Source organism: Stigmatopora nigra, unplaced genomic scaffold (assembly GCF_051989575.1).
Source record: "Stigmatopora nigra isolate UIUO_SnigA unplaced genomic scaffold, RoL_Snig_1.1 HiC_scaffold_24, whole genome shotgun sequence".
Lineage (NCBI taxonomy): Eukaryota > Metazoa > Chordata > Actinopteri > Syngnathiformes > Syngnathidae > Stigmatopora > Stigmatopora nigra.
Window position 1 is genome coordinate 1784649 of NW_027551603.1, and position 24298 is coordinate 1808946.

The 24298-nt window shown below is 50.6% G+C and overlaps 3 non-coding genes and 91 pseudogenes across 3 annotated transcripts; all 94 read right to left on the minus strand.

Annotated features, from left to right (window-relative positions):
• Positions 1 to 18: 18 nt before the first annotated feature.
• On the minus strand, positions 19 to 147 carry LOC144185518 (5S ribosomal RNA; annotated as a pseudogene).
• A 56-nt stretch (positions 148 to 203) lies between these two features.
• LOC144189178 (5S ribosomal RNA) lies at positions 204 to 322 on the minus strand (annotated as a pseudogene).
• A 56-nt stretch (positions 323 to 378) lies between these two features.
• Positions 379 to 507, minus strand: LOC144185217 (5S ribosomal RNA; annotated as a pseudogene).
• Positions 508 to 563: 56 nt separating this feature from the next.
• Positions 564 to 692, minus strand: LOC144185445 (5S ribosomal RNA; annotated as a pseudogene).
• Positions 693 to 748: 56 nt separating this feature from the next.
• LOC144190004 (5S ribosomal RNA) lies at positions 749 to 867 on the minus strand (annotated as a pseudogene).
• A 56-nt stretch (positions 868 to 923) lies between these two features.
• On the minus strand, positions 924 to 1042 carry LOC144186515 (5S ribosomal RNA; annotated as a pseudogene).
• A 56-nt stretch (positions 1043 to 1098) lies between these two features.
• LOC144189773 (5S ribosomal RNA) lies at positions 1099 to 1217 on the minus strand (annotated as a pseudogene).
• A 56-nt stretch (positions 1218 to 1273) lies between these two features.
• On the minus strand, positions 1274 to 1392 carry LOC144187622 (5S ribosomal RNA; annotated as a pseudogene).
• A 56-nt stretch (positions 1393 to 1448) lies between these two features.
• LOC144190835 (5S ribosomal RNA) lies at positions 1449 to 1567 on the minus strand (annotated as a pseudogene).
• A 56-nt stretch (positions 1568 to 1623) lies between these two features.
• Positions 1624 to 1742, minus strand: LOC144183195 (5S ribosomal RNA; annotated as a pseudogene).
• A 56-nt stretch (positions 1743 to 1798) lies between these two features.
• LOC144191363 (5S ribosomal RNA) lies at positions 1799 to 1917 on the minus strand (annotated as a pseudogene).
• Positions 1918 to 1973: 56 nt separating this feature from the next.
• Positions 1974 to 2092, minus strand: LOC144183134 (5S ribosomal RNA; annotated as a pseudogene).
• Positions 2093 to 2148: 56 nt separating this feature from the next.
• LOC144183216 (5S ribosomal RNA) lies at positions 2149 to 2267 on the minus strand (annotated as a pseudogene).
• Positions 2268 to 2323: 56 nt separating this feature from the next.
• On the minus strand, positions 2324 to 2442 carry LOC144188240 (5S ribosomal RNA; annotated as a pseudogene).
• Positions 2443 to 2498: 56 nt separating this feature from the next.
• Positions 2499 to 2617, minus strand: LOC144188810 (5S ribosomal RNA; annotated as a pseudogene).
• Positions 2618 to 2673: 56 nt separating this feature from the next.
• On the minus strand, positions 2674 to 2792 carry LOC144182122 (5S ribosomal RNA; annotated as a pseudogene).
• A 56-nt stretch (positions 2793 to 2848) lies between these two features.
• On the minus strand, positions 2849 to 2967 carry LOC144188485 (5S ribosomal RNA; annotated as a pseudogene).
• Positions 2968 to 3023: 56 nt separating this feature from the next.
• On the minus strand, positions 3024 to 3142 carry LOC144186126 (5S ribosomal RNA; annotated as a pseudogene).
• Positions 3143 to 3198: 56 nt separating this feature from the next.
• Positions 3199 to 3317, minus strand: LOC144189964 (5S ribosomal RNA; annotated as a pseudogene).
• Positions 3318 to 3373: 56 nt separating this feature from the next.
• LOC144182254 (5S ribosomal RNA) lies at positions 3374 to 3492 on the minus strand (annotated as a pseudogene).
• A 56-nt stretch (positions 3493 to 3548) lies between these two features.
• On the minus strand, positions 3549 to 3667 carry LOC144191095 (5S ribosomal RNA; annotated as a pseudogene).
• A 56-nt stretch (positions 3668 to 3723) lies between these two features.
• Positions 3724 to 3842, minus strand: LOC144183368 (5S ribosomal RNA; annotated as a pseudogene).
• A 56-nt stretch (positions 3843 to 3898) lies between these two features.
• On the minus strand, positions 3899 to 4017 carry LOC144187339 (5S ribosomal RNA; annotated as a pseudogene).
• A 56-nt stretch (positions 4018 to 4073) lies between these two features.
• LOC144191059 (5S ribosomal RNA) lies at positions 4074 to 4192 on the minus strand (annotated as a pseudogene).
• A 56-nt stretch (positions 4193 to 4248) lies between these two features.
• On the minus strand, positions 4249 to 4367 carry LOC144189408 (5S ribosomal RNA; annotated as a pseudogene).
• A 56-nt stretch (positions 4368 to 4423) lies between these two features.
• Positions 4424 to 4542, minus strand: LOC144186780 (5S ribosomal RNA; annotated as a pseudogene).
• A 56-nt stretch (positions 4543 to 4598) lies between these two features.
• LOC144187443 (5S ribosomal RNA) lies at positions 4599 to 4717 on the minus strand (annotated as a pseudogene).
• Positions 4718 to 4773: 56 nt separating this feature from the next.
• LOC144187981 (5S ribosomal RNA) lies at positions 4774 to 4892 on the minus strand (annotated as a pseudogene).
• A 56-nt stretch (positions 4893 to 4948) lies between these two features.
• LOC144189484 (5S ribosomal RNA) lies at positions 4949 to 5067 on the minus strand (annotated as a pseudogene).
• Positions 5068 to 5123: 56 nt separating this feature from the next.
• On the minus strand, positions 5124 to 5242 carry LOC144189028 (5S ribosomal RNA; annotated as a pseudogene).
• Positions 5243 to 5298: 56 nt separating this feature from the next.
• On the minus strand, positions 5299 to 5417 carry LOC144190979 (5S ribosomal RNA; annotated as a pseudogene).
• A 56-nt stretch (positions 5418 to 5473) lies between these two features.
• On the minus strand, positions 5474 to 5592 carry LOC144189965 (5S ribosomal RNA; annotated as a pseudogene).
• Positions 5593 to 5648: 56 nt separating this feature from the next.
• LOC144184496 (5S ribosomal RNA) lies at positions 5649 to 5767 on the minus strand (annotated as a pseudogene).
• Positions 5768 to 5823: 56 nt separating this feature from the next.
• On the minus strand, positions 5824 to 5942 carry LOC144189485 (5S ribosomal RNA; annotated as a pseudogene).
• Positions 5943 to 5998: 56 nt separating this feature from the next.
• LOC144187982 (5S ribosomal RNA) lies at positions 5999 to 6117 on the minus strand (annotated as a pseudogene).
• A 56-nt stretch (positions 6118 to 6173) lies between these two features.
• Positions 6174 to 6292, minus strand: LOC144190980 (5S ribosomal RNA; annotated as a pseudogene).
• A 56-nt stretch (positions 6293 to 6348) lies between these two features.
• Positions 6349 to 6467, minus strand: LOC144182325 (5S ribosomal RNA; annotated as a pseudogene).
• Positions 6468 to 6523: 56 nt separating this feature from the next.
• On the minus strand, positions 6524 to 6642 carry LOC144187623 (5S ribosomal RNA; annotated as a pseudogene).
• Positions 6643 to 6698: 56 nt separating this feature from the next.
• LOC144181789 (5S ribosomal RNA) lies at positions 6699 to 6817 on the minus strand (annotated as a pseudogene).
• A 56-nt stretch (positions 6818 to 6873) lies between these two features.
• LOC144184774 (5S ribosomal RNA) lies at positions 6874 to 6992 on the minus strand (annotated as a pseudogene).
• A 56-nt stretch (positions 6993 to 7048) lies between these two features.
• On the minus strand, positions 7049 to 7177 carry LOC144185834 (5S ribosomal RNA; annotated as a pseudogene).
• Positions 7178 to 7233: 56 nt separating this feature from the next.
• LOC144190807 (5S ribosomal RNA) lies at positions 7234 to 7352 on the minus strand (annotated as a pseudogene).
• Positions 7353 to 7408: 56 nt separating this feature from the next.
• Positions 7409 to 7527, minus strand: LOC144187942 (5S ribosomal RNA; annotated as a pseudogene).
• Positions 7528 to 7583: 56 nt separating this feature from the next.
• LOC144185649 (5S ribosomal RNA) lies at positions 7584 to 7712 on the minus strand (annotated as a pseudogene).
• A 56-nt stretch (positions 7713 to 7768) lies between these two features.
• LOC144187256 (5S ribosomal RNA) lies at positions 7769 to 7887 on the minus strand (annotated as a pseudogene).
• Positions 7888 to 7959: 72 nt separating this feature from the next.
• On the minus strand, positions 7960 to 8078 carry LOC144186698 (5S ribosomal RNA; annotated as a pseudogene).
• A 56-nt stretch (positions 8079 to 8134) lies between these two features.
• Positions 8135 to 8253, minus strand: LOC144189916 (5S ribosomal RNA; annotated as a pseudogene).
• Positions 8254 to 8309: 56 nt separating this feature from the next.
• On the minus strand, positions 8310 to 8438 carry LOC144182591 (5S ribosomal RNA; annotated as a pseudogene).
• Positions 8439 to 8679: 241 nt separating this feature from the next.
• On the minus strand, positions 8680 to 8808 carry LOC144183266 (5S ribosomal RNA; annotated as a pseudogene).
• Positions 8809 to 8864: 56 nt separating this feature from the next.
• LOC144186622 (5S ribosomal RNA) lies at positions 8865 to 8983 on the minus strand (annotated as a pseudogene).
• A 56-nt stretch (positions 8984 to 9039) lies between these two features.
• Positions 9040 to 9158, minus strand: LOC144190468 (5S ribosomal RNA; annotated as a pseudogene).
• A 56-nt stretch (positions 9159 to 9214) lies between these two features.
• On the minus strand, positions 9215 to 9343 carry LOC144182934 (5S ribosomal RNA; annotated as a pseudogene).
• Positions 9344 to 9399: 56 nt separating this feature from the next.
• LOC144190005 (5S ribosomal RNA) lies at positions 9400 to 9518 on the minus strand (annotated as a pseudogene).
• A 56-nt stretch (positions 9519 to 9574) lies between these two features.
• Positions 9575 to 9693, minus strand: LOC144183314 (5S ribosomal RNA; annotated as a pseudogene).
• A 56-nt stretch (positions 9694 to 9749) lies between these two features.
• On the minus strand, positions 9750 to 9868 carry LOC144190141 (5S ribosomal RNA; annotated as a pseudogene).
• Positions 9869 to 9924: 56 nt separating this feature from the next.
• LOC144186551 (5S ribosomal RNA) lies at positions 9925 to 10053 on the minus strand (annotated as a pseudogene).
• A 56-nt stretch (positions 10054 to 10109) lies between these two features.
• Positions 10110 to 10228, minus strand: LOC144188144 (5S ribosomal RNA; annotated as a pseudogene).
• A 56-nt stretch (positions 10229 to 10284) lies between these two features.
• Positions 10285 to 10403, minus strand: LOC144190846 (5S ribosomal RNA; annotated as a pseudogene).
• Positions 10404 to 10459: 56 nt separating this feature from the next.
• Positions 10460 to 10588, minus strand: LOC144186650 (5S ribosomal RNA; annotated as a pseudogene).
• Positions 10589 to 10644: 56 nt separating this feature from the next.
• Positions 10645 to 10763, minus strand: LOC144191666 (5S ribosomal RNA; annotated as a pseudogene).
• A 56-nt stretch (positions 10764 to 10819) lies between these two features.
• Positions 10820 to 10938, minus strand: LOC144181837 (5S ribosomal RNA; annotated as a pseudogene).
• A 56-nt stretch (positions 10939 to 10994) lies between these two features.
• LOC144191033 (5S ribosomal RNA) lies at positions 10995 to 11113 on the minus strand (annotated as a pseudogene).
• A 56-nt stretch (positions 11114 to 11169) lies between these two features.
• Positions 11170 to 11298, minus strand: LOC144184554 (5S ribosomal RNA; annotated as a pseudogene).
• Positions 11299 to 11354: 56 nt separating this feature from the next.
• LOC144183280 (5S ribosomal RNA) lies at positions 11355 to 11483 on the minus strand (annotated as a pseudogene).
• Positions 11484 to 11539: 56 nt separating this feature from the next.
• LOC144185798 (5S ribosomal RNA) lies at positions 11540 to 11668 on the minus strand (annotated as a pseudogene).
• A 56-nt stretch (positions 11669 to 11724) lies between these two features.
• LOC144181927 (5S ribosomal RNA) lies at positions 11725 to 11853 on the minus strand (annotated as a pseudogene).
• Positions 11854 to 11909: 56 nt separating this feature from the next.
• LOC144186334 (5S ribosomal RNA) lies at positions 11910 to 12038 on the minus strand (annotated as a pseudogene).
• Positions 12039 to 12094: 56 nt separating this feature from the next.
• LOC144183620 (5S ribosomal RNA) lies at positions 12095 to 12223 on the minus strand (annotated as a pseudogene).
• A 760-nt stretch (positions 12224 to 12983) lies between these two features.
• Positions 12984 to 13112, minus strand: LOC144181801 (5S ribosomal RNA; annotated as a pseudogene).
• A 56-nt stretch (positions 13113 to 13168) lies between these two features.
• On the minus strand, positions 13169 to 13287 carry LOC144182332 (5S ribosomal RNA; annotated as a pseudogene).
• A 56-nt stretch (positions 13288 to 13343) lies between these two features.
• On the minus strand, positions 13344 to 13461 carry LOC144182597 (5S ribosomal RNA; annotated as a pseudogene).
• A 56-nt stretch (positions 13462 to 13517) lies between these two features.
• Positions 13518 to 13636, minus strand: LOC144190859 (5S ribosomal RNA; annotated as a pseudogene).
• Positions 13637 to 13692: 56 nt separating this feature from the next.
• On the minus strand, positions 13693 to 13821 carry LOC144182717 (5S ribosomal RNA; annotated as a pseudogene).
• Positions 13822 to 13877: 56 nt separating this feature from the next.
• LOC144190255 (5S ribosomal RNA) lies at positions 13878 to 13996 on the minus strand (annotated as a pseudogene).
• A 56-nt stretch (positions 13997 to 14052) lies between these two features.
• LOC144187265 (5S ribosomal RNA) lies at positions 14053 to 14171 on the minus strand. Its single transcript, XR_013324840.1, has one exon. It is a non-coding gene; the product is annotated as a 5S ribosomal RNA (ribosomal RNA).
• Positions 14172 to 14227: 56 nt separating this feature from the next.
• Positions 14228 to 14346, minus strand: LOC144190234 (5S ribosomal RNA; annotated as a pseudogene).
• Positions 14347 to 17773: 3427 nt separating this feature from the next.
• On the minus strand, positions 17774 to 17892 carry LOC144183296 (5S ribosomal RNA; annotated as a pseudogene).
• A 56-nt stretch (positions 17893 to 17948) lies between these two features.
• LOC144183897 (5S ribosomal RNA) lies at positions 17949 to 18067 on the minus strand (annotated as a pseudogene).
• Positions 18068 to 18123: 56 nt separating this feature from the next.
• On the minus strand, positions 18124 to 18242 carry LOC144189321 (5S ribosomal RNA; annotated as a pseudogene).
• A 56-nt stretch (positions 18243 to 18298) lies between these two features.
• On the minus strand, positions 18299 to 18417 carry LOC144183481 (5S ribosomal RNA; annotated as a pseudogene).
• Positions 18418 to 18473: 56 nt separating this feature from the next.
• LOC144182938 (5S ribosomal RNA) lies at positions 18474 to 18592 on the minus strand. Its single transcript, XR_013324748.1, has one exon. It is a non-coding gene; the product is annotated as a 5S ribosomal RNA (ribosomal RNA).
• A 56-nt stretch (positions 18593 to 18648) lies between these two features.
• Positions 18649 to 18767, minus strand: LOC144185802 (5S ribosomal RNA). Its single transcript, XR_013324811.1, has one exon. It is a non-coding gene; the product is annotated as a 5S ribosomal RNA (ribosomal RNA).
• A 56-nt stretch (positions 18768 to 18823) lies between these two features.
• LOC144187804 (5S ribosomal RNA) lies at positions 18824 to 18942 on the minus strand (annotated as a pseudogene).
• Positions 18943 to 22366: 3424 nt separating this feature from the next.
• LOC144189926 (5S ribosomal RNA) lies at positions 22367 to 22485 on the minus strand (annotated as a pseudogene).
• A 56-nt stretch (positions 22486 to 22541) lies between these two features.
• LOC144184225 (5S ribosomal RNA) lies at positions 22542 to 22660 on the minus strand (annotated as a pseudogene).
• A 56-nt stretch (positions 22661 to 22716) lies between these two features.
• LOC144188486 (5S ribosomal RNA) lies at positions 22717 to 22835 on the minus strand (annotated as a pseudogene).
• Positions 22836 to 22891: 56 nt separating this feature from the next.
• LOC144186428 (5S ribosomal RNA) lies at positions 22892 to 23020 on the minus strand (annotated as a pseudogene).
• A 56-nt stretch (positions 23021 to 23076) lies between these two features.
• LOC144187910 (5S ribosomal RNA) lies at positions 23077 to 23195 on the minus strand (annotated as a pseudogene).
• Positions 23196 to 23251: 56 nt separating this feature from the next.
• Positions 23252 to 23370, minus strand: LOC144184379 (5S ribosomal RNA; annotated as a pseudogene).
• Positions 23371 to 23426: 56 nt separating this feature from the next.
• LOC144185026 (5S ribosomal RNA) lies at positions 23427 to 23545 on the minus strand (annotated as a pseudogene).
• Positions 23546 to 23601: 56 nt separating this feature from the next.
• LOC144185553 (5S ribosomal RNA) lies at positions 23602 to 23720 on the minus strand (annotated as a pseudogene).
• Positions 23721 to 23776: 56 nt separating this feature from the next.
• Positions 23777 to 23895, minus strand: LOC144190873 (5S ribosomal RNA; annotated as a pseudogene).
• Positions 23896 to 23951: 56 nt separating this feature from the next.
• On the minus strand, positions 23952 to 24070 carry LOC144183527 (5S ribosomal RNA; annotated as a pseudogene).
• A 56-nt stretch (positions 24071 to 24126) lies between these two features.
• On the minus strand, positions 24127 to 24245 carry LOC144191695 (5S ribosomal RNA; annotated as a pseudogene).
• Between the last annotated feature and the right edge of the window lie 53 nt (positions 24246 to 24298).

The following is a 24298-nucleotide window of genomic DNA, read 5'->3' on the forward strand; positions in this document are numbered from 1 at the left end:
AAAAGATGCGGGGTATGATGCTCACAGCACCTGGTATTCCCAAGCGGTCTCCCAATCAGGTACTAACCAGGCCGAACAATGCTTGGCTGCCGAGATCGGACGAGATCGGACGAGATCGGGCCTTTTCAGGGTGGTATGGCCGTGAGCGTTACTGCTCTTGCAGATGGACACCCATGAAATGTCGAAAAAGATGCGGGGTATGATGCTCACAGCACCTGGTATTCCCAAGCGGTCTCCCAATCAGGTACTAAACAGGCCGAACCATGCTTGGCTTCCGAGATCAGACGAGATCGGGCCTTATCAGGGTGGTATGGCCGTGAGCGGTACTGCACTAGCAGATGGACACCCATGAAATGTCGAAAAAGATGCGGGGTATGATGCTCACAGCACCTGGTATTCCCAAGCGGTCTCCCAATCAGGTACTAAACAGGCCGAACCATGCTTGGCTGCCGAGATCGGACGAGATCGGACGAGATCGGGCCTTATCAGGGTGGTATGGCCGTGAGCGGTACTGCACTAGCAGATGGACACCCATGAAATGTCGAAAAAGATGCGGGGTATGATGCTCACAGCACCTGGTATTCCCAAGCGGTCTCCCAATCAGGTACTAACCAGGCCGAATCATGCTTGGCTGCCGAGATCGGACGAGATCGGACGAGATCGGGCCTTTTCAGGGTGGTATGGCCGTGAGCGTTACTGCTCTTGCAGATGGACACCCATGAAATGTCGAAAAAGATGCGGGGTATGATGCTCACAGCACCTGGTATTCCCAAGCGGTCTCCCAATCAGGTACTAAACAGGCCGAACCATGCTTGGCTTCCGAGATCGGACGAGATCGGGCCTTTTCAGGGTGGTATGGCCGTGGGCAGTACTGCTCTTGCAGATGGACACCCATGAAATGTCGAAAAAGATGCGGGGTATGATGCTCACAGCACCTGGTATTCCCAAGCGGTCTCCCAATCAGGTACTAACCAGGCCGAACCATGCTTGGCTGCCGAGATCGGACGAGATCGGGCCTTTTCAGGGTGGTATGGCCGTGAGCGGTACTGCACTAGCAGATGGACACCCATGAAATGTCGAAAAAGATGCGGGGTATGATGCTCACAGCACCTGGTATTCCCAAGCGGTCTCCCAATCACGTACTAAACAGGCCGAACCATGCTTGGCTTCCGAGATCGGACGAGATCGGGCCTTTTCAGGGTGGTATGGCCGTGAGCGGTACTGCTCTTGCAGATGGACACTTATGAAATGTCGAAAAAGATGCAGGGTATGATGCTCACAGCACCTGGTATTCCCAAGCGGTCTCCCAATCAGGTACTAAACAGGCCGAACCATGCTTGGCTTCCGAGATCGGACGAGATCGGGCCTTTTCAGGGTGGTATGGCCGTGAGCGGTACTGCACTAGCAGATGGACACCCATGAAATGTCGAAAAAGATGCGGGGCAAGATGCTCACAGCACCTGGTATTCCCAAGCGGTCTCCCAATCAGGTACTAACCAGGCCGAACCATGCTTGGCTTCCGAGATCGGACGAGATCGGGCCTTTTCAGGGTGGTATGGCCGTGAGCGGTACTGCTTTTGCAGATGGCCACCCATGAAATGTCGAAAAAGATGCGGGGTATGATGCTCACAGCACCTGGTATTCCCAAGCGGTCTCCCAATCAGGTACTAACCAGGCCGAACAATGCTTGGCTTCCGAGATCGGACGAGATCGGGCCTTTTCAGGGTGGTATGGCCGTGGCCAGTACTGCTTTTGCAGATGGACACCCATGAAATGTCGAAAAAGATGCGGGGTATGATGCTCACAGCACCTGGTATTCCCAAGCGGTCTCCCAATCAGGTACTAACCAGGCCAATCCATGCTTGGCTTCCAAGATCGGGCGAGATCGGGCCTTTTCAGGGTGGTATGGCCGTGAGCGGTACTGCTCTTGCAGATGGACACCCATGAAATGTCGAAAAAGATGCGGGGTATGATGCTCACAGCACCTGGTATTCCCAAGCGGTCTCCTAATCAGGTACTAAACAGGCCGAACCATGCTTTGCTTCCAAGATCGGACGAGATCGGGCCTTTTCAGGGTGGTATGGCCGTAAGCGGTACCGCTCTTGCAGATGGACACCCATGAAATGTCGAAAAAGATGCGGGGTATGATGCTCACAGCACCTGGTATTCCCAAGCGGTCTCCCAATCAGGTACTAAACAGACCGAACCATGCTTGGCTTCCGTGATCGGACGAGATCGGGCCTTTTCAGGGTGGTATGGCCGTGAGCGGTATTGCATTAGCAGATGGACACCCATGAAATGTCGAAAAAGATGCGGGGTATGATGCTCACAGCACCTGGTATTCCCAAGCGGTCTCCCAATCAGGTACTAACCAGGCCGAACCATGCTTGGCTTCCGAGATCGGACGAGATCGGGCTTTTTCAGGGTGGTATGGCCGTGAGCGGTACTGCTCTTGCAGATGGACACCCATGAAATGTCGAAAAAGATGCGGGGTATGATGCTCACAGCACCTGGTATTCCCAAGCGGTCTCCCAATCAGGTACTAAACAGGCCGAACCATGCTTGGCTGCCGAGATCGGACGAGATCGGGCCTTTTCAGGGTGGTATGGCCGTGAGCGGTACTGCACTAGCAGATGGACACCCATGAAATGTCGAAAAAGATGCGGGGCATGATGCTCACAGCACCTGGTATTCCCAAGCGGTCTCCCAACCAGGTACTAACCAGGTCGAACCATGCTTGGCTTCCGAGATCGGACGAGATCGGGCCTTTTCAGGGTGGTATGGCCGTGAGCGGTACTGCTCTTGCAGATGGACACCCATGAAATGTCGAAAAAGATGCGGGGTAAGATGCTCACAGCACCTGGTATTCCCAAGCGGTCTCCCAATCAGGTACTAACCAGGCCGAACCATGCTTGGCTTCCGAGATCGGGCGAGATCGGGCCTTTTCAGGGTGGTATGGCCGTGAGCGGTACTGCTCGTGTAGATGGACACCCATGAAATGTCGAAAAAGATGCGGGGTATGATACTCACAGCACCTGGTATTCCCAAGCGGTCTCCCAATCAGGTACTAAACAGGCCGAAGCATGCTTGGCTTCCAAAATCAGACGAGATCGGGCCTTTTCAGGGTGGTATGGCCGTGAGCGGTACCGCTCTTGCAGATGGACACCCATGAAATGTCGAAAAAGATGCGGGGTATGATGCTCACAGCACCTGGTATTCCCAAGCGGTCTCCCAATCAGGTACTAAACAGGCCGAACCATGCTTGGCTTCCAAGATCGGACGAGATCGGGCCTTTTCAGGGTGGTATGGCCGTGAGCGGTACTGCACTGGCAGATGGACACCCATGAAATGTCGAAAAAGATGCGGGGTATGATGCTCACAGCATCTGGTATTCCCAAGCGGTCTCCCAATCAGGTACTAAACAGGCCGAACCATGCTTGGCTTCCGAGATCGGACGAGATCGGGCCTTTTCAGGGTGGAATGGCCGTGAGCGGTACTGCACTAGCAGATGGACACCCATGAAATGTCGAAAAAGATGCGGGGTATGATGCTCACAGCACCTGGTATTCCGAAGCGGTCTCCCAATCAGGTACTAAACAGGCCGAACCATGCTTGGCTACCGAGATCGGACGAGATCGGGCCTTTTCAGGGTGGTATGGCCGTGAGCGGTACTGCACTAGCAGATGGACACCCATGAAATGTCGAAAAAGATGCGGGGTATGATGCTCACAGCACCAGGTATTTCCAAGCGGTCTCCCAATCAGGTACTAACCAGGCTGAACCATGCTTGGCTTCCGAGACCGGACGAGATCGGGCCTTTCCAGGGTGGTATGGCCGTGAGCGGTACTGTACTAGCAGATGGACACCCATGAAATGTCGAAAAAGATGCGCGGTATGATGCTCACAGCACCTGGAATTCCCAAGCGGTCTCCCAATCAGGTACTAACCAGGCCGAACCATGCTTGGCTGCCGAGATCGGACGAGATCGGGCCTTTTCAGGGTGGTATGGCCGTGAGCGGTCCTGCTTTAGCAGATGGACACCCATGAAATCTCGAAAAAGATGCGGGGTATGATGCTCACAGCACCTGGTATTCCCAAGCGGTCTCCCAATCAGGTACTAAACAGGCCGAACCATGCGTGGCTTCCGAGATCGGACGAGATCGGGCCTTTTCAGGGTGGTATGGCCGTGAGCGGTACTGCTCTTGCAGATGGACACCCATGAAATGTCGAAAAAGATGCTGGGTATGACGCTTACAGCACCTGGTATTCCCAAGCGGTCTCCCAATTAGGTACTAACCAGGCCGAACCATGCTTGGCTTCCGAGATCGGACGAGATCGGGCCTTTTCAGGGTGGTATGGCCGTGAGCGGTACTGCACTAGCAGATGGACACCCATGAAATCTCGAAAAAGATGCGGGGTATGATGCTCACAGCACCTGGTATTCCCAAGCGGTATCCCAATCAGGTACTAAACAGGCCGAACCATGCGTGGCTTCCGAGATCGGACGAGATCGTGCCTTTTCAGGGTGGTATGGCGGTGAGCGGTACTGCTCTTGCAGATGGACACCCATGAAATGTCGAAAAAGATGCTGAGTATGATGCTTACAGCACCTGGTATTCCCAAGCGGTCTCCCAATCAGGTACTAACCAGGCCGAACCATGCTTGGCTTCCGAGATCGGACGAGATCGGGCCCTTTCAGGGTGGTATGGCCGTGAGCGGTACTGCTCTTGCAGATGGACACCCATGAAATGTCGAAAAAGATGCTGGGTATGATGCTCACAGCACCTGGTATTCCCAAGCGGTCTCCCAATCAGGTACTAACCAGGCCGAACCATGCTTGGCTCCCGAGATCGGACGAGATCGGGCCTTTTCAGGGTGGTATGGCCGTGAGCGGTACTGCTCTTGCAGATGGACACCCATGAAATGTCGAAAAAGATGCGGGGTATGATGCTCACAGCACCTGGTATTCCCAAGCGGTCTCCCAATCAGGTACTAACCAGGCCGAACCATGCGTGGCTTCCGAGATCGGACGAGATCGGGCCTTTTCAGGGTGGTATGGCCGTGAGCGGTACTGCTCTTGCAGATGGACACCCATGAAATGTCGAAAAAGATGCTGGGTATGATGCTCACAGCACCTGGTATTCCCAAGCGGTCTCCCAATCAGGTACTTACCAGGCCGAACCATGCTTGGCTCCCGAGATCGGACGAGATCGGGCCTTTTCAGGGTGGTATGGCCGTGAGCGGTACTGCACTAGCAGATGGACACCCATGAAATGTCGAAAAAGATGCGGGGTATGATGCTCACAGCACCTGGTATTCCCAAGCGGCCTCCCAATCAGGTACTAACCAGGCCGAACCATGCTTGGCTTCCGAGACCGGGCGAGATCGGGCTCTTTCAGGGTGGTATGGCCGTGAGCGGTACTGTTCTTGCAGATGGACACCCATGAAATGTCGAAAAAGATGCGGGGTATAATGCTCACAGCACCTGGTATTCCCAAGCGGTCTCCCAATCAGGTACTAAACAGGCCGAACCATGCTTGGCTTCCAAGATCGGACGAGATCGGGCCTTTTCAGGGTGGTATGGCCGTGAGCGGTAATGCTCTCGCAGATGGACACCCATGAAATGTCGAAAAAGATGCGGGGTATGATGCCCACAGCACCTGGTATTCCCAAGCGGTCTCCCAATCAGGTACTAACCAGGCCGAACGATGCTTGGCTCCCGAGATCGGGCGAGATCGGGCCTTTTCAGGGTGGTATGGCTGTGAGCGGTACTGCTCTTGCAGATGGACACCCATGAAATGTCGAAAAAGATGCGGGGTATGATGCTCACAGCACCTGGTATTCCCAAGCGGTCTCCCAATCAGGTACTAACCAGGCCGAACCATGCGTGGCTTCCGAGATCGGACGAGATCGGGCCTTTTCAGGGTGGTATGGCCGTGAGCGGTACTGCTCTTGCAGATGGACACCCATGAAATGTCGAAAAAGATGCTGGGTATGATGCTCACAGCACCTGGTATTCCCAAGCGGTCTCCCAATCAGGTACTAACCAGGCCGAACCATGCTTGGCTCCCGAGATCGGACGAGATCGGGCCTTTTCAGGGTGGTATGGCCGTGAGCGGTACTGCACTAGCAGATGGACACCCATGAAATGTCGAAAAAGATGCGGGGTATGATGCTCACAGCACCTGGTATTCCCAAGCGGCCTCCCAATCAGGTACTAACCAGGCCGAACCATGCTTGGCTTCCGAGACCGGGCGAGATCGGGCTCTTTCAGGGTGGTATGGCCGTGAGCGGTACTGTTCTTGCAGATGGACACCCATGAAATGTCGAAAAAGATGCGGGGTATAATGCTCACAGCACCTGGTATTCCCAAGCGGTCTCCCAATCAGGTACTAAACAGGCCGAACAATGCTTGGCTTCCAAGATCGGACGAGATCGGGCCTTTTCAGGGTGGTATGGCCGTGAGCGGTAATGCTCTTGCAGATGGACACCCATGAAATGTCGAAAAAGATGCGGGGTATGATGCTCACAGCACCTGGTATTCCCAAGCGGTCTCCCAATCAGGTACTAAACAGGCCGAACCATGCTTGGCTTCCGAGATCGGACGAGATCGGGCCTTTTCAGGGTGGTATGGCCGTGAGCGGTACTGCATTAGCAGATGGACACCCATGAAATGTCGAAAAAGATGCGGGGTATGATGCTCACAGCACCTGGTATTCCGAAGCGGTCTCCCAATCAGGTACTGAACAGGCCGAACCATGCTTGGCTGCCGAGATCGGACGAGATCGGGCCTTTTCAGGGTGGTATGGCCGTGAGCGGTACTGCACTAGCAGATGGACACCCATGAAATGTCGAAAAAGATGCGGGGTATGATGCCCACAGCACCTGGTATTCCCAAGCGGTCTCCCAATCAGGTACTAACCAGGCCGAACGATGCTTGGCTTCCAAGATCGGGCGAGATCGGGCCTTTTCAGGGTGGTATGGCTGTGAGCGGTACTGCTCTTGCAGATGGACACCCATGAAATGTCGAAAAAGATGCAGGGTATGATGCTCACAGCACCTGGTATTCCCAAGCGGTCTCCCAATCAGGTACTAACCAGGCCGAACCATGCTTGGCTGCCGAGATCGGACGAGATCGAACGAGATCGGGCCTTTTCAGGGTGGTATGCCCGTGAGCGGTACTGCTCTTGCAGATGGACACCCATGAAATTTTGAAAAAGATGCGGGGTATGATGCTCACAGAACCTGGTATTCCCAAGCGGTCTCCCAATCAGGTACTAACCAGGCCGAACAATGCTTGGCTTCCGAGATCGGACGAGATCGGGTCTTTTCAGGGTGGTATGGCCGTGAGCGGTACTGCTCTTGCAGATGGACACCCATGAAATGTCGAAAAAGATGCGGGGTATGATGCTCACAGCACCTGGTATTCCCAAGCGGTCTCCCAATCAGGTACCAACCAGGCCGAACCATGCTTGGCTTCCGAGATCGGACGAGATCGGGCCTTTTCAGGGTGGTATGGCCGTGAGCGGTACTTCACTAGCAGATGGACACCCATGAAATGTCGAAAAAGATGCGGGGTATGATGCTCACAGCACCTGGTATTCCCAAGCGGTCCCCCAATCAGGTACTAAACAGGCCGAACCATGCTCGGCTTCCGAGATCGGACGAGATCGGGCGAGGTCGGGCCTTTTCAGGGTGGTATGGCCGTGAGCGGTACTGCTCTTGCAGATGGACACCCATGAAATGTCGAAAAAGATGCGGGGTATGATGCTCACAGCACCTGGTATTCCCAAGCGGTCTCCCAACCAGGTACTAACCAGGCCAAACAATGCTTGGCTTCCGAGATCGGACGAGATCGGGCCTTTTCAGGGTGGTATGGCCGTGAGCGGTACTTTACTAGCAGATGGACACCCATGAAATGTCGAAAAAAATGCGGGGCATGGTTCTCACAGCACCTGGTATTCCCAGCACCTGGTATTCCCAAGCGGTCTCCCAATCAGGTACTAACCAGGCCGAATAATGCTTGGCTTCCGAGATCGGACGAGATCGGGCCTTTTCAGGGTGGTATGGCCGTGAGCGGTACTGCTCTTGCAGATGGACACCCATGAAATGTCGAAAAAGAGGCGGGGCAAGATGCTCACAGCACCTGGTATTCACAAGCGGTCTCCCAATCAGGTACTAAACAGGCCGAACCATGCTTGGCTTCCGAGATCGGACGAGATCGGGCCTTTTCAGGGTGGTATGGCCGTGAGCGGTACTGCACTTGCAGATGGACACCCATGAAATGTCGAAAAAGATGCGGGGCAAGATGCTCACAGCACCTGGTATTCCCAAGCGGTCTCCCAATCAGGTACTAAACAGGCCAAACCATGCTTGGCTTCCGAGATCGGACGAGATCGGGCGAGATCGGGCCTTATCAGGGTGGTATGGCCGTGAGCGGTACTGCTCTTGCAGATGGACACCCATGAAATGTCGAAAAAGATGCGGGGTATGATGCTCACAGCACCTGGTATTCACAAGCGGTCTCCCAATCAGGTAATAACCAGGCCGAACTATGCTTGGCTTCCGAGATCGGACGAGATCGGGCGAGATCGGGCCTTATCAGGGTGGTATGGCCATGAGGGGTACTGCTCTTGCAGATGGACACCCATGAAATGTCGAAAAAGATGCGGGGCAAGATGCTCACAGCACCTGGTATTCCCAAGCGGTCTCCCAATCAGGTACTAAACAGGCCGAACCATGCTTGGCTTCCGAGATCGGACGAGATCGGGCGAGATCGGGCCTTATCAGGGTGGTATGGCCGTGAGCGGTACTGCTCTTGCAGATGGACACCCATGAAATGTCGAAAAAGATGCGGGGTATGATGCTCACGGGACCTTGTATTCCCAAGCGGTCTCCCAATCAGGTACTAACCAGGCCGAACCATCCTTGGCTCCCGAGATCGGACGAGATCGGGCCTTTTCAGGGTGGTATGGCCGTGAGCGGTACTGCTCTTGCAGATGGACATCCATGAAATGTCGAAAAAGATGCGGGGCAAGATGCTCACAGCACCTGGTATTCCCAAGCGGTCTCCCAATCAGGTACTAAACAGGCCGAACAATGCTTGGCTTCCGAGATCGGACGAGATCGGGCCTTTTCAGGGTGGTATGGCCGTGAGCGGTAGTGCTTTTGCAGATGGACACCCATGAAATGTCGAAAAAGATGCGGGGCAAGATGCTCACAGCACCTGGTATTCCCAAGCGGTCTCCCAATCAGGTACTAACCAGGCCGAACCATGCTTGGCTGCCGAGATCGGACGAGATCGGACGAGATCGGGCCTTTTCAGGGTGGTATGGCCGTGAGCGTTACTGCTCTTGCAGATGGACACCCATGAAATGTCGAAAAAGATGCGGGGTATGATGCTCACAGCACCTGGTATTCCCAAGCGGTCTCCCAATCAGGTACTAAACAGGCCGAACCATGCTTGGCTTCCGAGATCGGACGAGATCGGGCCTTTTCAGGGTGGTATGGCCGTGGGCAGTACTGCTCTTGCAGATGGACACCCATGAAATGTCGAAAAAGATGCGGGGTATGATGCTCACAGCACCTGGTATTCCCAAGCGGTCTCCCAATCAGGTACTAACCAGGCCGAACCATGCTTGGCTGGAGAGATCGGACGAGATCGGGCCTTTTCAGGGTGGTATGGCCGTGAGCGGTACTGCACTAGCAGATGGACACCCATGAAATGTCGAAAAAGATGCGGGGTATGATGCTCACAGCACCTGGTATTCCCAAGCGGTCTCCCAATCAGGTACTAAACAGGCCGAACTATGCTTGGCTTCCGAGATCGGACGAGATCGGGCCTTTTCAGGGTGGTATGGCCGTGAGCGGTACTGCACTAGCAGATGGACACCCATGAAATGTCGAAAAAGATGCGGGGTATGATGCTCACAGCACCTGGTATTCCCAAGCGGTCTCCCAATCAGGTACTAACCAGGCCGAACAATGCTTGGCTGCCGAGATCGTACGAGATCGGGCGAGATCGGGCCTTATCAGGGTGGTATGACCGTGAGCGGTACTGCTCTTGCAGATGGACACTTATGAAATGTCGAAAAAGATGCGGGGTATGATGCTCACAGCACCTGGTATTCCCAAGCGGTCTCCCAATCAGGTACTAAACAGGCCGAACCATGCTTGGCTTCCGAGATCAGACGAGATCGGGCCTTTTCAGGGTGGTATGGCCGTGAGCGGTACTGCACTAGCAGATGGACACCCATGAAATGTCGAAAAAGATGCGGGGCAAGATGCTCACAGCACCTGGTATTCCCAAGCGGTCTCCCAATCAGGTACTAACCAGGCCGAACCATGCTTGGCTTCCGAGATCGGACGAGATCGGGCCTTTTCAGGGTGGTATGGCCGTGAGCGGTACTGCTCTTTCAGATGGACACCCATGAAATGTCGAAAAAGATGCGGGGTATGATGCTCACAGCACCTGGTATTCCCAAGCGGTCTCCCAATCAGGTACTAAACAGGCCGAATCATGCTTGGCTGCCGAGATCGGGCGAGATCGGACGAGATCGGGCCTTTTCAGGGTGGTATGGCCGTGAGCGGTACTGCACTAGCAGATGGACACCCATGAAATGTCGAAAAAGATGCGGGGTATGATGCTCACAGCACCTGGTATTCACAAGCGGTCTCCCAATTAGGTACTAAACAGGCCGATCCATGCTTGGCTTCCGAGATCGGACGAGATCGGGCCTTTTCAGGGTGGTATGGCCGTGAGCGGTACTGCACTAGCAGATGGACACCCATGAAATGTCGAAAAAGATGCGGGGTATGATGCTCACAGCACCTGGTATTCCCAAGCGGTCTCCCAATCAGGTACTAACCAGGCCAAACCATGCTTGGCTTCCTAGATCGGGCGAGATCGGGCCTTTTCAGGGTGGTATGGCCGTGAGCGGTAGTGCTTTTGCAGATGGACACCCATGAAATGTCGAAAAAGATGCGGGGTATGATGCTCACAGCACCTGGTATTCCCAAGCGGTCTCCCAATCAGGTACTAACCAGGCCGAACCATGCTTGGCTTCCGAGATCGGAGGAGATTGGGCCTTTTCAGGGTGGTATGGCCGTGAGCGGTACTGCTCTTGCAGATGGACACCCATGAAATGTCGAAAAAGATGCGGGGCAAGATGCTCACAGCACCTGGTATTCCCAAGAGGTCTCCCAATCAGGTACTAAACAGGCTGAACCCTGCTTGGCTGCCGAGATCGGACGAGATCGGGCGAGATCGGGCCTTATCAGGGTGGTATGGCCGTGAGCGGTACTGCTCTTGCAGATGGACACCCATGAAATGTCGAAAAAGATGCGGGGTATGATGCTCACAGCACCTGGTATTCTCAAGCGGTCTCCCAATTAGGTACTAACCAGGCCAAACCATGCTTGGCTGCCGAGTTCGGACGAGATCGGGCGAGATCGGGCCTTTTCAGGGTGGTATGGCCGTGAGCGGTACTGCTCTTGCAGATGGACACCCATGAAATGTCGAAAAAAATGCAGGGTATGATGCTCACAGCACCTGATATTCCCAAGCGGTCTCCCAATCAGGTACTAACCAGGCCGAACAATGCTTTGCTGCCGAGATCGGACGAGATCGGGCGAGATCGGGCCTTATCAGGGTTGTATGGCCGTGAGCGGTACTGCTCTTGCAGATGGACACCCATGAAATGTCGAAAAAGATGCGGGGTATGATGCTCACAGCACCTGGTATTCCCAAGCGGTCTCCCAATCAGGTACTAACCAGGCCGAACCATGCTTGGCTGCCGAGATCGGACGAGATCGGGCGAGATCGGGCCTTTTCAGGGTGGTATGGCCGTGAGCGGTACTGCTCTTGCAGATGGACACCCATGAAATGTCGAAAAAGATGCGGGGTATGATGCTCACAGCACCTGGTATTCCCAAGCGGTCTCCCAATCAGGTACTAACCAGGCCGAACCATGCTTGGCTGCCGAGGTCGGACGAGATCGGGCGAGATCGGGCCTTTTCAGGGTGGTATGGCGGTGAACGGTACTGCTCTTGCAGATGGACACCCATGAAATGTCGAAAAAGATGCGGGGTATGATGCTCACAGCACCTGGTATTCCCAAGCGGTCTCCCAATCAGGTACTAACCAGGCCGAACCATGCTTGGCTGCCGAGGTCGGACGAGATCGGGCGAGATCGGGCCTTATCAGGGTGGTATGGCCGTGAGCGGTACTGCTCTTGCAGATGAACACTGTCAGGTTCATTAATAATTACCTTCGTCCGTAATTATCAATAACTGCAGGAAGACATCTTATTCAATTATTGACATTTAATTAAATAGAAATGGATACAACAGATAAAAGCCTCCGGAGGGGAGCGTTACAGCAAGTGTCACCTTACAACTTCCGAACGTCTCCTCGAATAGACGTTTTCGTCCCATTCTTATGGTCACAAGTTACAGAGTTGTTGATCATTCCATCACGTATGAGTAAAAACAACATCTGGGACTACAATAACAATCAAAGTATTTTACTAATAACAAAAACAGGGACTAGACCTAACAACATGTAGATTAGAGTAATTATACAACCTCCTTGACCTAAGAATCATATAATATAATCATAATCATATAATCGTTACATACAGAAAAACCCGAAGTGTACGGTTACATAACGATAACAATATTCTTGTTATTGTCCGAATAGCCCTGTCCTCGTCACCAAGGGCCCACCAAATCTCAAGGACCCAGATTGGGTGGATTGTTTGTATAACCATCCTGGAACAGGCTGTCCAGGTTAAAGATGACTTGGTGTGACCTCAACACTTTTGAAAAACAGAAAGAGAATGATTTAACAAAGTAATGAATTAATACAGAGAAAAGAAAGAGAATGATTTAATAAAGAAATGAATTAATATAACTATTATAATAGTAAAACAGAACAAACCCAACAGACACCCACGAAATGTCGAAAAAGATGCGGGGTATGATGCTCACAGCACCTGGTATTCCCAAGCGGTCTCCCAATCAGGTACTAACCAGGCCGAACCATGCTTGGCTTCCGAGATCGGACGAGATCGGGCGAGATCGGGCCTTTTCAGGGTGGTATGGCCGTGAACGGTACTGCTCTTGCAGATGGACACCCATGAAATGTCGAAAAAGATGCGGGGTATGATGCTCACAGCACCTGGTATTCCCAAGCGGTCTCCCAATCAGGTACTAACCAGGCCGAACTATGCTTGGCTTCCTAGATCGGACGAGATCGGGCCTTTTCAGGGTGGTATGGCCGTGAGCGGTACTGCTCTTGCAGATGGACACCCATGAAATGTCGAAAAAGATGCGGGGTATGATGCTCACAGCACCTGGTATTCCCAAGCGGTCTCCCAATCAGGTACTAACCAGGCCGAACATGCTTGGCTTTCGAGATCGGACGAGATCGGGCCTTTTCAGGGTGGTATGGCCGTGAGCGATACTGCTCTTGCAGATGGACACCCATGAAATGTCGAAAAAGATGCGGGGTATGATGCTCACAGCACCTGGTATTCCCAAGCGGTCTCCCAATCAGGTACTAACCAGGCCGAACCATGCTTGGCTTCCGAGATCGGACGAGATCGGGCCTTTTCAGGGTGGTATGGCCGTGAGCGGTACTGTTCTTGCAGATGGACACCCATGAAATGTCGAAAAAGATGCGGGGTATGATGCTCACAGCACCTGGTATTCCCAAGGGGTCTCCCAATCAGGTACTAACCAGGCCGAACCATGCTTGGCTGCCGAGATCGGACGAGATCGGGCGAGATCGGGCCTTATCAGGGTGGTATGGCCGTGAGCGGTACGGCTCTTGCAGATGGACACCCATGAAATGTCGAAAAAGATGCGGGGTCTGATGCTCACAGCACCTGGTATTCCCAAGTGGTCTCCCAATCAGGTACTAAACAGGCCGAACAATGCTTGGCTTCCGAGATCGGACGAGATCGGGCCTTTTCAGGGTGGTATGGCCGTGAGCGGTACTGCTTTTGCAGATGGACACCCATGAAATGTCGAAAAAGATGCGGGGTATGATGCTCACAGCACCTGGTATTCCCAAGCGGTCTCCCAACTAGGTACTAACCAGGCCCAACCATGCTTGGCTTCCAAGATCGGACGAGATCGGGCCTTTTCAGGGTGGTATGGCCGTGAGCGGTACTGCACTAGCAGATGGACACCCATGAAATGTCGAAAAAGACGCGGGGTATGATGCTCACAGCACCTGGTATTCCCAAGCGGTCTCCCAATCAGGTACTAACCAGGCCGAACTATGCTTGGCTTCCGAGATCGGACGAGATCAGGCCTTTTCAGGGTGGTATGGCCGTGAGCGGTACTGCTCTTGCAGATGGACACCCATGAGCTAAAGTATTTATTCGACCTTCTACACCTGCTACCCAAATCAATTGGGATTTGACATTATTCAAAGTCAGTTGGAATATTCAGGTTATAAAAGAGGGGGGAAAAGGCAGGAATATATACAGCTATGTTTTACTTTTGTGCATTTCAGGCCAAATTGGTATTTGTCTTTGAGTCAGCAATAATAACAAAGGAGTAAAGTCAGCTTGATTGCAGTAAGACTTTTTGCACTCTATACACTCAATTTTCACATGTTGTTTTACTTCTGGACACTGCAAATGGACTGCACATCTGTTGCATCGTGTGTATATATGTGTATTACCGTACTTTGAATTTTGATTTAAACCTTTACAACCCAACTGCCTCAGATCAAGCAATTATAATGTAAAGTAGTAGATGTTTAAAAAAAGCACCAAATGCAAAAAGATAACAAAATAACAATACTAAATAGTCAAATAAGCAACTCCATTATTCTTTTAGAGAAAATATCTCAGCGGGGTCAAGTCATTCAATTCAAATCGACTGGTAATCAGATTCAATTAAAGACTAACCGATTGGGTGCAATGTTGTAGTGGCAGCACAACTAAATGAATTCACTGAATTTAAATGGGATTTATAAGTGTTTTCACATTTTATACTGTAAAACAAAAAATCACATAGGATTTATGGTTAAACACTGGAGCTACAGAATTTTACCAGAAATTACATTCAATTGGTATAGCACTTCAATAACCACCAATTTATTGGATCACTATTGTAGATTTTTCATTTCACTGAAACTAAAATTATATTGCTCCACCACCACATGCACACACCCCTTTTTTACTGTATAACTCTAGCAACCACAAGTATTTTATTTTTATTTTTTTAAGAAGAAAATGACTGACTATTCTTCTGTCTGTTCAGATATCACTACTTTTACATGATAAGAGAAGTAATTTTTAAAGAAGGCTCAGCAAAATACCCAGCATTCAATAGTACTGGCATGCTGGATCTTGCAAACTACACTCCTCAACTGCACAGAAAAAAAATAGAAAAAAACAGTCATACATTGTCTGCAGTACTTTCCACTCATTCGCTTACACTTTGTACTCCATCCTTTCTACACAAAAAGCATCATCCCGCTGTTACAGAGTAAAGAAGGTTGCACAGAGTCCTTTTCTTGCTGTTCTGTCTCTTTAGAACAGAAGGACACTTTGCGCTTCACAGAATGCAAGTCTACAAGTACTGCTGCTTAGATGTGGTTGAATGTTAGGCCCCTAAGAAATACATGTGAAGCAACAGCAATGCTTTACAAGGTGTCTATTGTTTATATAAATAAAAATAAAACAGGTTACGAAAACATGCTGTAAAATCCAAATCATATTTTATCATAGTTTCACATGCTTAAACTAATAGTAATTGTTTAGTATAAATGATCGTCATGTGAAAGACATTGTTTAGTATTCTTTCATTCATTCATTCTCTCAACCGCTTATCCTCACAAGGGTCACGGGGGGTGCTAAGGCCTATCCCAGCTATCTACGGGCACCAGGCGGGGGACAAAAGAATGAACATAATTTAAAGTAATTGCTCTACAGTTGTACTGCATACCGGAGGTCATTTAATTCATTCAGATCAAGAACCTCAAATAACATATCGGCTGGTATTGTTGGAGATGGAAATCCAACTCATTTTATCTCTGAGGGCTAGCTGCGAATGCACTTGCATTATGTCAGTAAAATTCTAGAAATCATAGCGAAAGGGTTATTTTTCAAGAACATCTGTTCCCGAAAGACCGACAAATTGTCTTTATTTGATGCTCTTGTCAGGAGTGGTTGGATTGCCTTTCCTGGCATGACGTCACGATAACTATCAGCTGTCACTAATTACGTGATTAGATTATTTTTGGCGTCACTGGACAAGGTCCAAGTGGACATGGGGAAGCTGGAGCACCTCTTTGAGTCCAGGGCCAAAGAGACGCCATGGGCCAAGAAAGCGCCAGAGAGCAAAAAGTCCGAGATCCTGGTTCTGGACTCCAAGCGGAGCACCGCCATCAACATCGGGATGACGGTCCTGCCCGCCGTTCACGTCATCAAGAGCGCCATCCTCAACTTTGACGACTTTGCCATCAACAAGGAGGGTGTGGAGAAGATCCTGAGCATGACGCCCACAGAGGAGGAGAAGCAGAAGATCCGCGAGGCTCGCTCGGCCAATCCCGACGTTCCCCTGGGGACGGCCGAGGAATTCCTCTCGGGCCTGGCTTCCGTCAGCGCCTTGACCCCCCGCCTGCAGCTGTGGTCTTTCAAACTCAACTATGAGGCACTCGAGCAGGAGATCGCCGAGCCCCTGTTTGACCTGAAGTTGGGCATGGAGCAGCTGGCCGGCAACCGGACCTTCAAGAAGATCCTGGCCACGCTGCTGGCCGTGGGGAACTTCCTCAACGGGTGTCCTCCTCACCAGAATCTTCAGGCTCCCTCCATGGTGAATCAATTCCTCTGGGCATAGGCATAAGATAACTTGGGCGCTCTCTGGTGGTTGTACGCACCTGGGCATCATGATGAAACGGTAAAGGCTTCCCAGGGCGACGTGCATAGCAGTGGTGGGGCGTATGAGTACGCTGCGGCTCTAACTCTTCTACCAGCTGTGGCTCATCTCTAGAAATGATGTGCCTGAGAGCCCCGCACCACGGTGTGTCCATTACAAAATTCCTAAACGATTCTGAGGGGTTTCTTATACATTCCAAGCAGTCCGGTGTCTTCGAGGTGGATGGTTTGCGTCGCCGAGTGCGTCGGCGCGAGCGTGGGTGGCGCTCCGCTGGGTCCATAATGGTTGGATCGTGCTGTTACGATTTCGCCGCGTAGTGCGACGCGATCGTAGGGTAAGTTGAACCCAGATGCAGAGTCGCCGAAGTAATTGGAAAGGTGAGGCAGATCTGTAGCTCTTGTTGGTTGATTTAATAAACGGGGTAACATAACTTAAACAACTTGGCTTGACCACTCATTACAAACGAACTGAACATGCGGCGTGGCGTCAATGGAAACAGCAATTACTACGAGGATTAACAGGAAACGAAACCAGAACTTAACCAGTCGATCCAACCGCGTCCACAGAAAATCATAATGCTTAAATACCAAAAATAATCTAATCACGTAATTAGTGACAGCTGATAGTTATCGTGACGTCATGCCAGGAAAGGCAATCCAACCACTCCTGACAGCTCTGAGTGATTTTGGATCCTTTGTTTCTCCCCCAAGTAATGAGGACATGTTCTTTTTAAGATAGCTCTCCATCTAAGTCCTACTATAGGTCCAGTCTTGGTAAAAGGTGCATGATGACAACTGATCTATCTGAAATCCAGAATTTGATCTGGATTTCAGATAGATCACCCATGAAATGTCGAAAAAGATGCGGGGTATGATGCTCACAGCACCTGGTATTCCCAAGCGGTCTCCCAATCAGGTACTAACCAGGCCGTACCATGCTTGGTTTCCGAGATCGAACGAGATCGGGCCTTTTCAGGGTGGTATGGCCGTGAGCGGTACTGCTCCTGCAGATGGACACCCATGAAATGTCGAAAAAGATGCGGGGTATGATGCTCACTGCACCTGGTATTCCCAAGCGGTCTCCCAATCTGGTACTAAACAAGTCTAACCATGCTTGGCTTCCGAGATCGGGCGAGATCGGGCCTTTTCAGGGTGGTATGGCCGTGAGCGGTACTGCTCTTGCAGATGGACACCCATGAAATGTCGAAAAAGATGCGGGGTATGATGCTCACAGCACCTGGTATTCCCAAGCGGTCTCCCAATCAGGTACTAACCAGGCCGAACCATGCTTGGCTTCCGAGATCGGACGAGATCGGGCCTTTTCAGGGTGGTATGGCCGTGTACGGTACTGCATTAGCAGATGGACACCCATGAAATGTCGAAAAAGATGCGGGGCATGGTTCTCACAGCACCTGGTATTCCCAAGCGGTCTCCCAATCTGGTACTAAACAAGTCTAACCATGCTTGGCTTCCGAGATCGGGCGAGATCGGGCCTTTTCAGGGTGGTATGGCCGTGAGCGGTACTGCTTTTGCAGATGGACACCCATGAAATGTCGAAAAAGATGCGGGGTATGATGCTCACAGCACCTGGTATTCCCAAGCGGTCTCCCAACCAGGTACTAACCAGGCCCAACCATGCTTGGCTTCCAAGATCGGACGAGATCGGGCCTTTTCAGGGTGGTATGGCCGTGAGCGGTACTGCTTTTGCAGATGGACACCCGTGAAATGTCGAAAAAGATGCGGGGTATGATGCTCACAGCACCTGGTATTCCCAGGCGGTCTCCCAACCAGGTACTAACCAGGCCCAACCATGCTTGGCTTCCAAGATCGGACGAGATCGGGCCTTTTCAGGGTGGTATGGCCGTGAGCGGTACTGCATTAGCAGATGGACACCCATGAAATGTCGAAAAAGATGCGGGGTATGATGCTCACAGCACCTGGTATTCCCAAGCGGTCTCCCAATCAGGTACTAACCAGGCCGAACCATGCTTGGCTTCCGAGATCGGACGAGATCAGGCCTTTTCAGGGTGGTATGGCCGTGAGCGGTACTGCTCTTGCAGATGGACACCCATGAGCTAAAGTATTAATTCGACCTTCTACACCTGCTACCCAAATCAATTGGGATTTGACATTATTCAAAGTCAGTTGGAATATTCAGGTTATAAAAGAGGGGGGAAAAGGCAGGAATATATACAGCTATGTTTTACTTTTGTGCATTTCAGGCCAAATTGGTATTTGTCTTTGAGTCAGCAATAATAACAAAGGAGTAAAGTCAGCTTGATTGCAGTAAGACTTTTTGCACTCTATACACTCAATTTTCACATGTTTTACTTCTGGACGCTGCAAATGGACTGCACATCTGTTGCATCGTGTGTATATATGTGTATTACCGTACTTTGAATTTTGATTTAAACCTTTACAACCCAACTACCTCAGATCAAGCAATTATAATGTAAAGTAGTAGATGTTTAAAAAAAGCACTAAAAGCAAAAAGATAACAAAATAACAATACTAAATAGTCAAATAAGCAACTCCATTATTCTTTTAGAGAAAATATGTCAGCGGGGTCAAGTCATTCAATTCAAATCGACTGGTAATCAGATTCAATTAAAGACTAACTGATTGGGTGCAATGTTGTAGTGGCAGCACAACTAAATGAATTCACTGAATTTAAATGGGATTTATAAGTGTTTTCACATTTTATACTGTAAAACAAAAAATCACATAGGATTTATGGTTAAACACTGGAGCTACAGAATTTTACCAGAAATTACATTCAATTGGTATAGCACTTCAATAACCACCAATTTATTGGAACACTATTGTAGATTTTTCATTTCACTGAAACTAAAATTATATTGCTCCACCACCACATGCACACACCTCTTTTTTACTGTATAACTCTAGCAACCACAAGTATTTTATTTTTATTTTTTTAAGAAGAAAATGACTGACTATTCTTCTGTCTGTTCAGATATCACTACTTTTACATGATAAGAGAAGTAATTTTTAAAGAAGGCTCAGCAAAATACCCAGCATTCAATAGTACTGGCATGCTGGATCTTGCAAACTACACTCCTCAACTGCACGGAAAAAAAATAGAAAAAAACAGTCATACATTGTCTGCAGTACTTTCCACTCATTCGCTTACACTTTGTACTCCATCCTTTCTACACAAAAAGCATCATCCCGCTGTTACAGAGTAAAGAAGGTTGCACAGAGTCCTTTTCTTGCTGTTCTGTCTCTTTAGAACAGAAGGACACTTTGCGCTTCACAGAATGCAAGTCTACAAGTACTGCTGCTTAGATGTGGTTGAATGTTAGGCCCCTAAGAAATACATGTGAAGCAACAGCAATGCTTTACAAGGTGTCTATTGTTTATATAAATAAACATAAAACAGGTTACGAAAACATGCTGTAAAATCCAAATCATATTTTATCATAGTTTCACATGCTTAAACTAATAGTAATTGTTTAGTATAAATGATCGTCATGTGAAAGACATTGTTTAGTATTCTTTCATTCATTCATTCTCTCAACCGCTTATCCTCACAAGGGTCACGGGGGGTGCTAAGGCCTATCCCAGCTATCTACGGGCACCAGGCGGGGGACAAAAGAATGAACATAATTTAAAGTAATTGCTCTACAGTTGTACTGCATACCGGAGGTCATTTAATTCATTCAGATCAAGAACCTCAAATAACATATCGGCTGGTATTGTTGGAGATGGAAATCCAACTCATTTTATCTCTGAGGGCTAGCTGCGAATGCACTTGCATTATGTCAGTAAAATTCTAGAAATCATAGCGAAAGGGTTATTTTTCAAGAAAATCTGTTCCCGAAAGACCGACAAATTGTCTTTATTTGATGCTCTTGTCAGGAGAGGTTGGATTGCCTTTCCTGGCATGACGTCACGATAACTATCAGCTGTCACTAATTACGTGATTAGATTATTTTTGGCGTCACTGGACAAGGTCCAAGTGGACATGGGGAAGCTGGAGCACCTCTTTGAGTCCAGGGCCAAAGAGACGCCATGGGCCAAGAAAGCGCCAGAGAGCAAAAAGTCCGAGATCCTGGTTCTGGACTCCAAGCGGAGCACCGCCATCAACATCGGGATGACGGTCCTGCCCGCCGTTCACGTCATCAAGAGCGCCATCCTCAACTTTGACGACTTTGCCATCAACAAGGAGGGTGTGGAGAAGATCCTGAGCATGACGCCCACAGAGGAGGAGAAGCAGAAGATCCGCGAGGCTCGCTCGGCCAATCCCGACGTTCCCCAGGGGACGGCCGAGGAATTCCTCTCGGGCCTGGCTTCCGTCAGCGCCTTGACCCCCCGCCTGCAGCTGTGGTCTTTCAAACTCAACTATGAGGCACTCGAGCAGGAGATCGCCGAGCCCCTGTTTGACCTGAAGTTGGGCATGGAGCAGCTGGCCGGCAACCGGACCTTCAAGAAGATCCTGGCCACGCTGCTGGCCGTGGGGAACTTCCTCAACGGGTGTCCTCCTCACCAGAATCTTCAGACTCCCTCCATGGTGAATCAATTCCTCTGGGCATAGGCATAAGATAACTTGGGCGCTCTCTGGTGGTTGTACGCACCTGGGCATCATGATGAAACGGTAAAGGCTTCCCAGGGCGACGTGCATAGCAGTGGTGGGGCGTATGAGTACGCTGCGGCTCTAACTCTTCTACCAGCTGTGGCTCATCTCTAGAAATGATGTGCCTGAGAGCCCCGCACCACGGTGTGTCCATTACAAAATTCCTAAACGATTCTGAGGGGTTTCTTATACATTCCAAGCAGTCCGGTGTCTTCGAGGTGGATGGTTTGCGTCGCCGAGTGCGTCGGCGCGAGCGTGGGTGGCGCTCCGCTGGGTCCATAATGGTTGGATCGTGCTGTTACGATTTCGCCGCGTAGTGCGACGCGATCGTAGGGTAAGTTGAACCCAGATGCAGAGTCGCCGAAGTAATTGGAAAGGTGAGGCAGATCTGTAGCTCTTGTTGGTTGATTTAATAAACGGGGTAACATAACTTAAACAACTTGGCTTGACCACTCATTACAAACGAACTGAACATGCGGCGTGGCGTCAATGGAAACAGCAATTACTACGAGGATTAACAGGAAACGAAACCAGAACTTAACCAGTCGATCCAACCGCGTCCACAGAAAATCATAATGCTTAAATACCAAAAATAATCTAATCACGTAATTAGTGACAGCTGATAGTTATCGTGACGTCATGCCAGGAAAGGCAATCCAACCACTCCTGACAGCTCTGAGTGATTTTGGATCCTTTGTTTCTCCCCCAAGTAATGAGGACATGTTCTTTTTAAGATAGCTCTCCATCTAAGTCCTACTATAGGTCCAGTCTTGGTAAAAGGTGCATGATGACAACTGATCTATCTGAAATCCAGAATTTGATCTGGATTTCAGATAGATCACCCATGAAATGTCGAAAAAGATGCGGGGTATGATGCTCACAGCAACTGGTATTCCCAAGCGGTCTCCCAATCAGGTACTAACCAGGCCGAACCATGCTTGGCTTCCGAGATCGGACGAGATCGGGCCTTTTCAGGGTGGTATGGCCGTGAGCGGTACTGCACTAGCAAATGGACACCCATGAAATGTCGAAAAAGATGCGGGGTATGATGCTCACAGTACCTGGTATTCCCAAGCGGTCTCCCAATCAGGTACTAACCAGGCGGAACCATGCTTGGCTTCCGAGATCGGACGAGATCGGTTCTTTTCAGGGTGGTATGGCCGTGAACGGTACTGCACTAGCAGATGGACACCCATGAAATGTCGAAAAAGATGCGGGGTATGATGCTCACAGCACCTGGTATTCCCAAGCGGTCTCCCAATCAGGTACTAACCAGGCCGAACCATGCTTGGCTTCCGAGATCGGGCGAGATCGGGCCTTTTCAGGGTGGTATGGCCGTGAGCAGTACTGCTCTTGCAGATGGACACCCATGAAATGTCGAAAAAGATGCGGGGTATGATGCTCACCGCACCTGGTATTCCCAAGCGGTCTCCCAATCAGGTACTAACCAGGCCGACCCATGCTTGGCTACCGAGATCGGACGAGATCGGGCGAGATCGGGCCTTATCAGGGTGGTATGGCCGTGAGCGGTACTGCTCTTGCAGATGGACACCCATGAAATGTCGAAAAAGATGCGGGGTATGATGCTCACAGCACCTGGTATTCCCAAGCGGTCTCCCAATCAGGTACTAAACAGGCCGAACCATGCTTGGCTTCCGAGATCGGACGAGATCGGGCCTTTTCAGGGTGGTATGGCTGTGAGCGGTACTGCACTTGCAGATGGACACCCATGAAATGTCGAAAAAGATGCGGGGTATGATGCTCACAGCACCTGGTATTCCCAAGCGGTCTCCCAATCAGGTACTAACCAGGCCGAACCATGCTTGGCTTCCGAGATCGGACGAGATCAGGCCTTTTCGGGGTGGTATGGCCGTGGGGGGTACTGCTTTTGCAGATGGACACCCATGAAATGTCGAAAAAGATGCGGGGTATGATACTCACAGCACCTGGCATTCCCAAGCGGTCTCCCAATCAGGTACTAAACAGGCCGAACCATACTTGGCTTCCAAGATCGGAGGAGATCGGGCCTTTTCAGGGTGGTATGGCCGTGAGCGGTACTGCCCTTGCAGATGGACACCCATGAAATGTGGAAAAAGATGCGGGGTATGATGCTCACAGGATCTGGTATTCCCAAGCGGTCTCCCAATCAGGTACTAAACAGGCCGAACCATGTTTGGCTTCCGAGGTCGGACGAGATCGGGCCTTTTCAGGGTGGTATGGCCGTGAGCGGTACTGCACTAGCAGATGGACACCCATGAAATGTCGAAAAAGATGCGGGGTATGATGCTCACAGCACCTGGTATTCCGAAGCGGTCTCCCAATCAGGTACTAAACAGGCCGAACCATGCTTGGCTGCCGAGATCGGACGAGATCGGGCCTTTTCAGGGTGGTATGGCCGTGAGCGGTACTGCACTAGCAGATGGACACCCATGAAATGTCGAAAAAGATGCGGGGTATGATGCCCACAGCACCTGGTATTCCCAAGCGGTCTCCCAATCATGTTCTAACCAGGCCGAACCATGCTTGGCTTCCGAGATCGGACGAGATCGGGCCTTTTCAGGGTGGTATGGCCGTGAGCGGTGCTGCACTAGCAGATGGACACCCATGAAATGTCGAAAAAGATGCGGGGTATGATGCTCACAGCACCTGGTATTCCCAAGCAGTCTCCCAATCAGGTACTAACCAGGCCGAACCATGCTTGGCTGCCGAGATCGGGCGAGATCGGGCCTTTTCAGGGTGGTATGGCCGTGAGCGGTACTGCTCTTGCAGATGGACACCCATGAAATGTCGAAAAAGATGCGGGGTA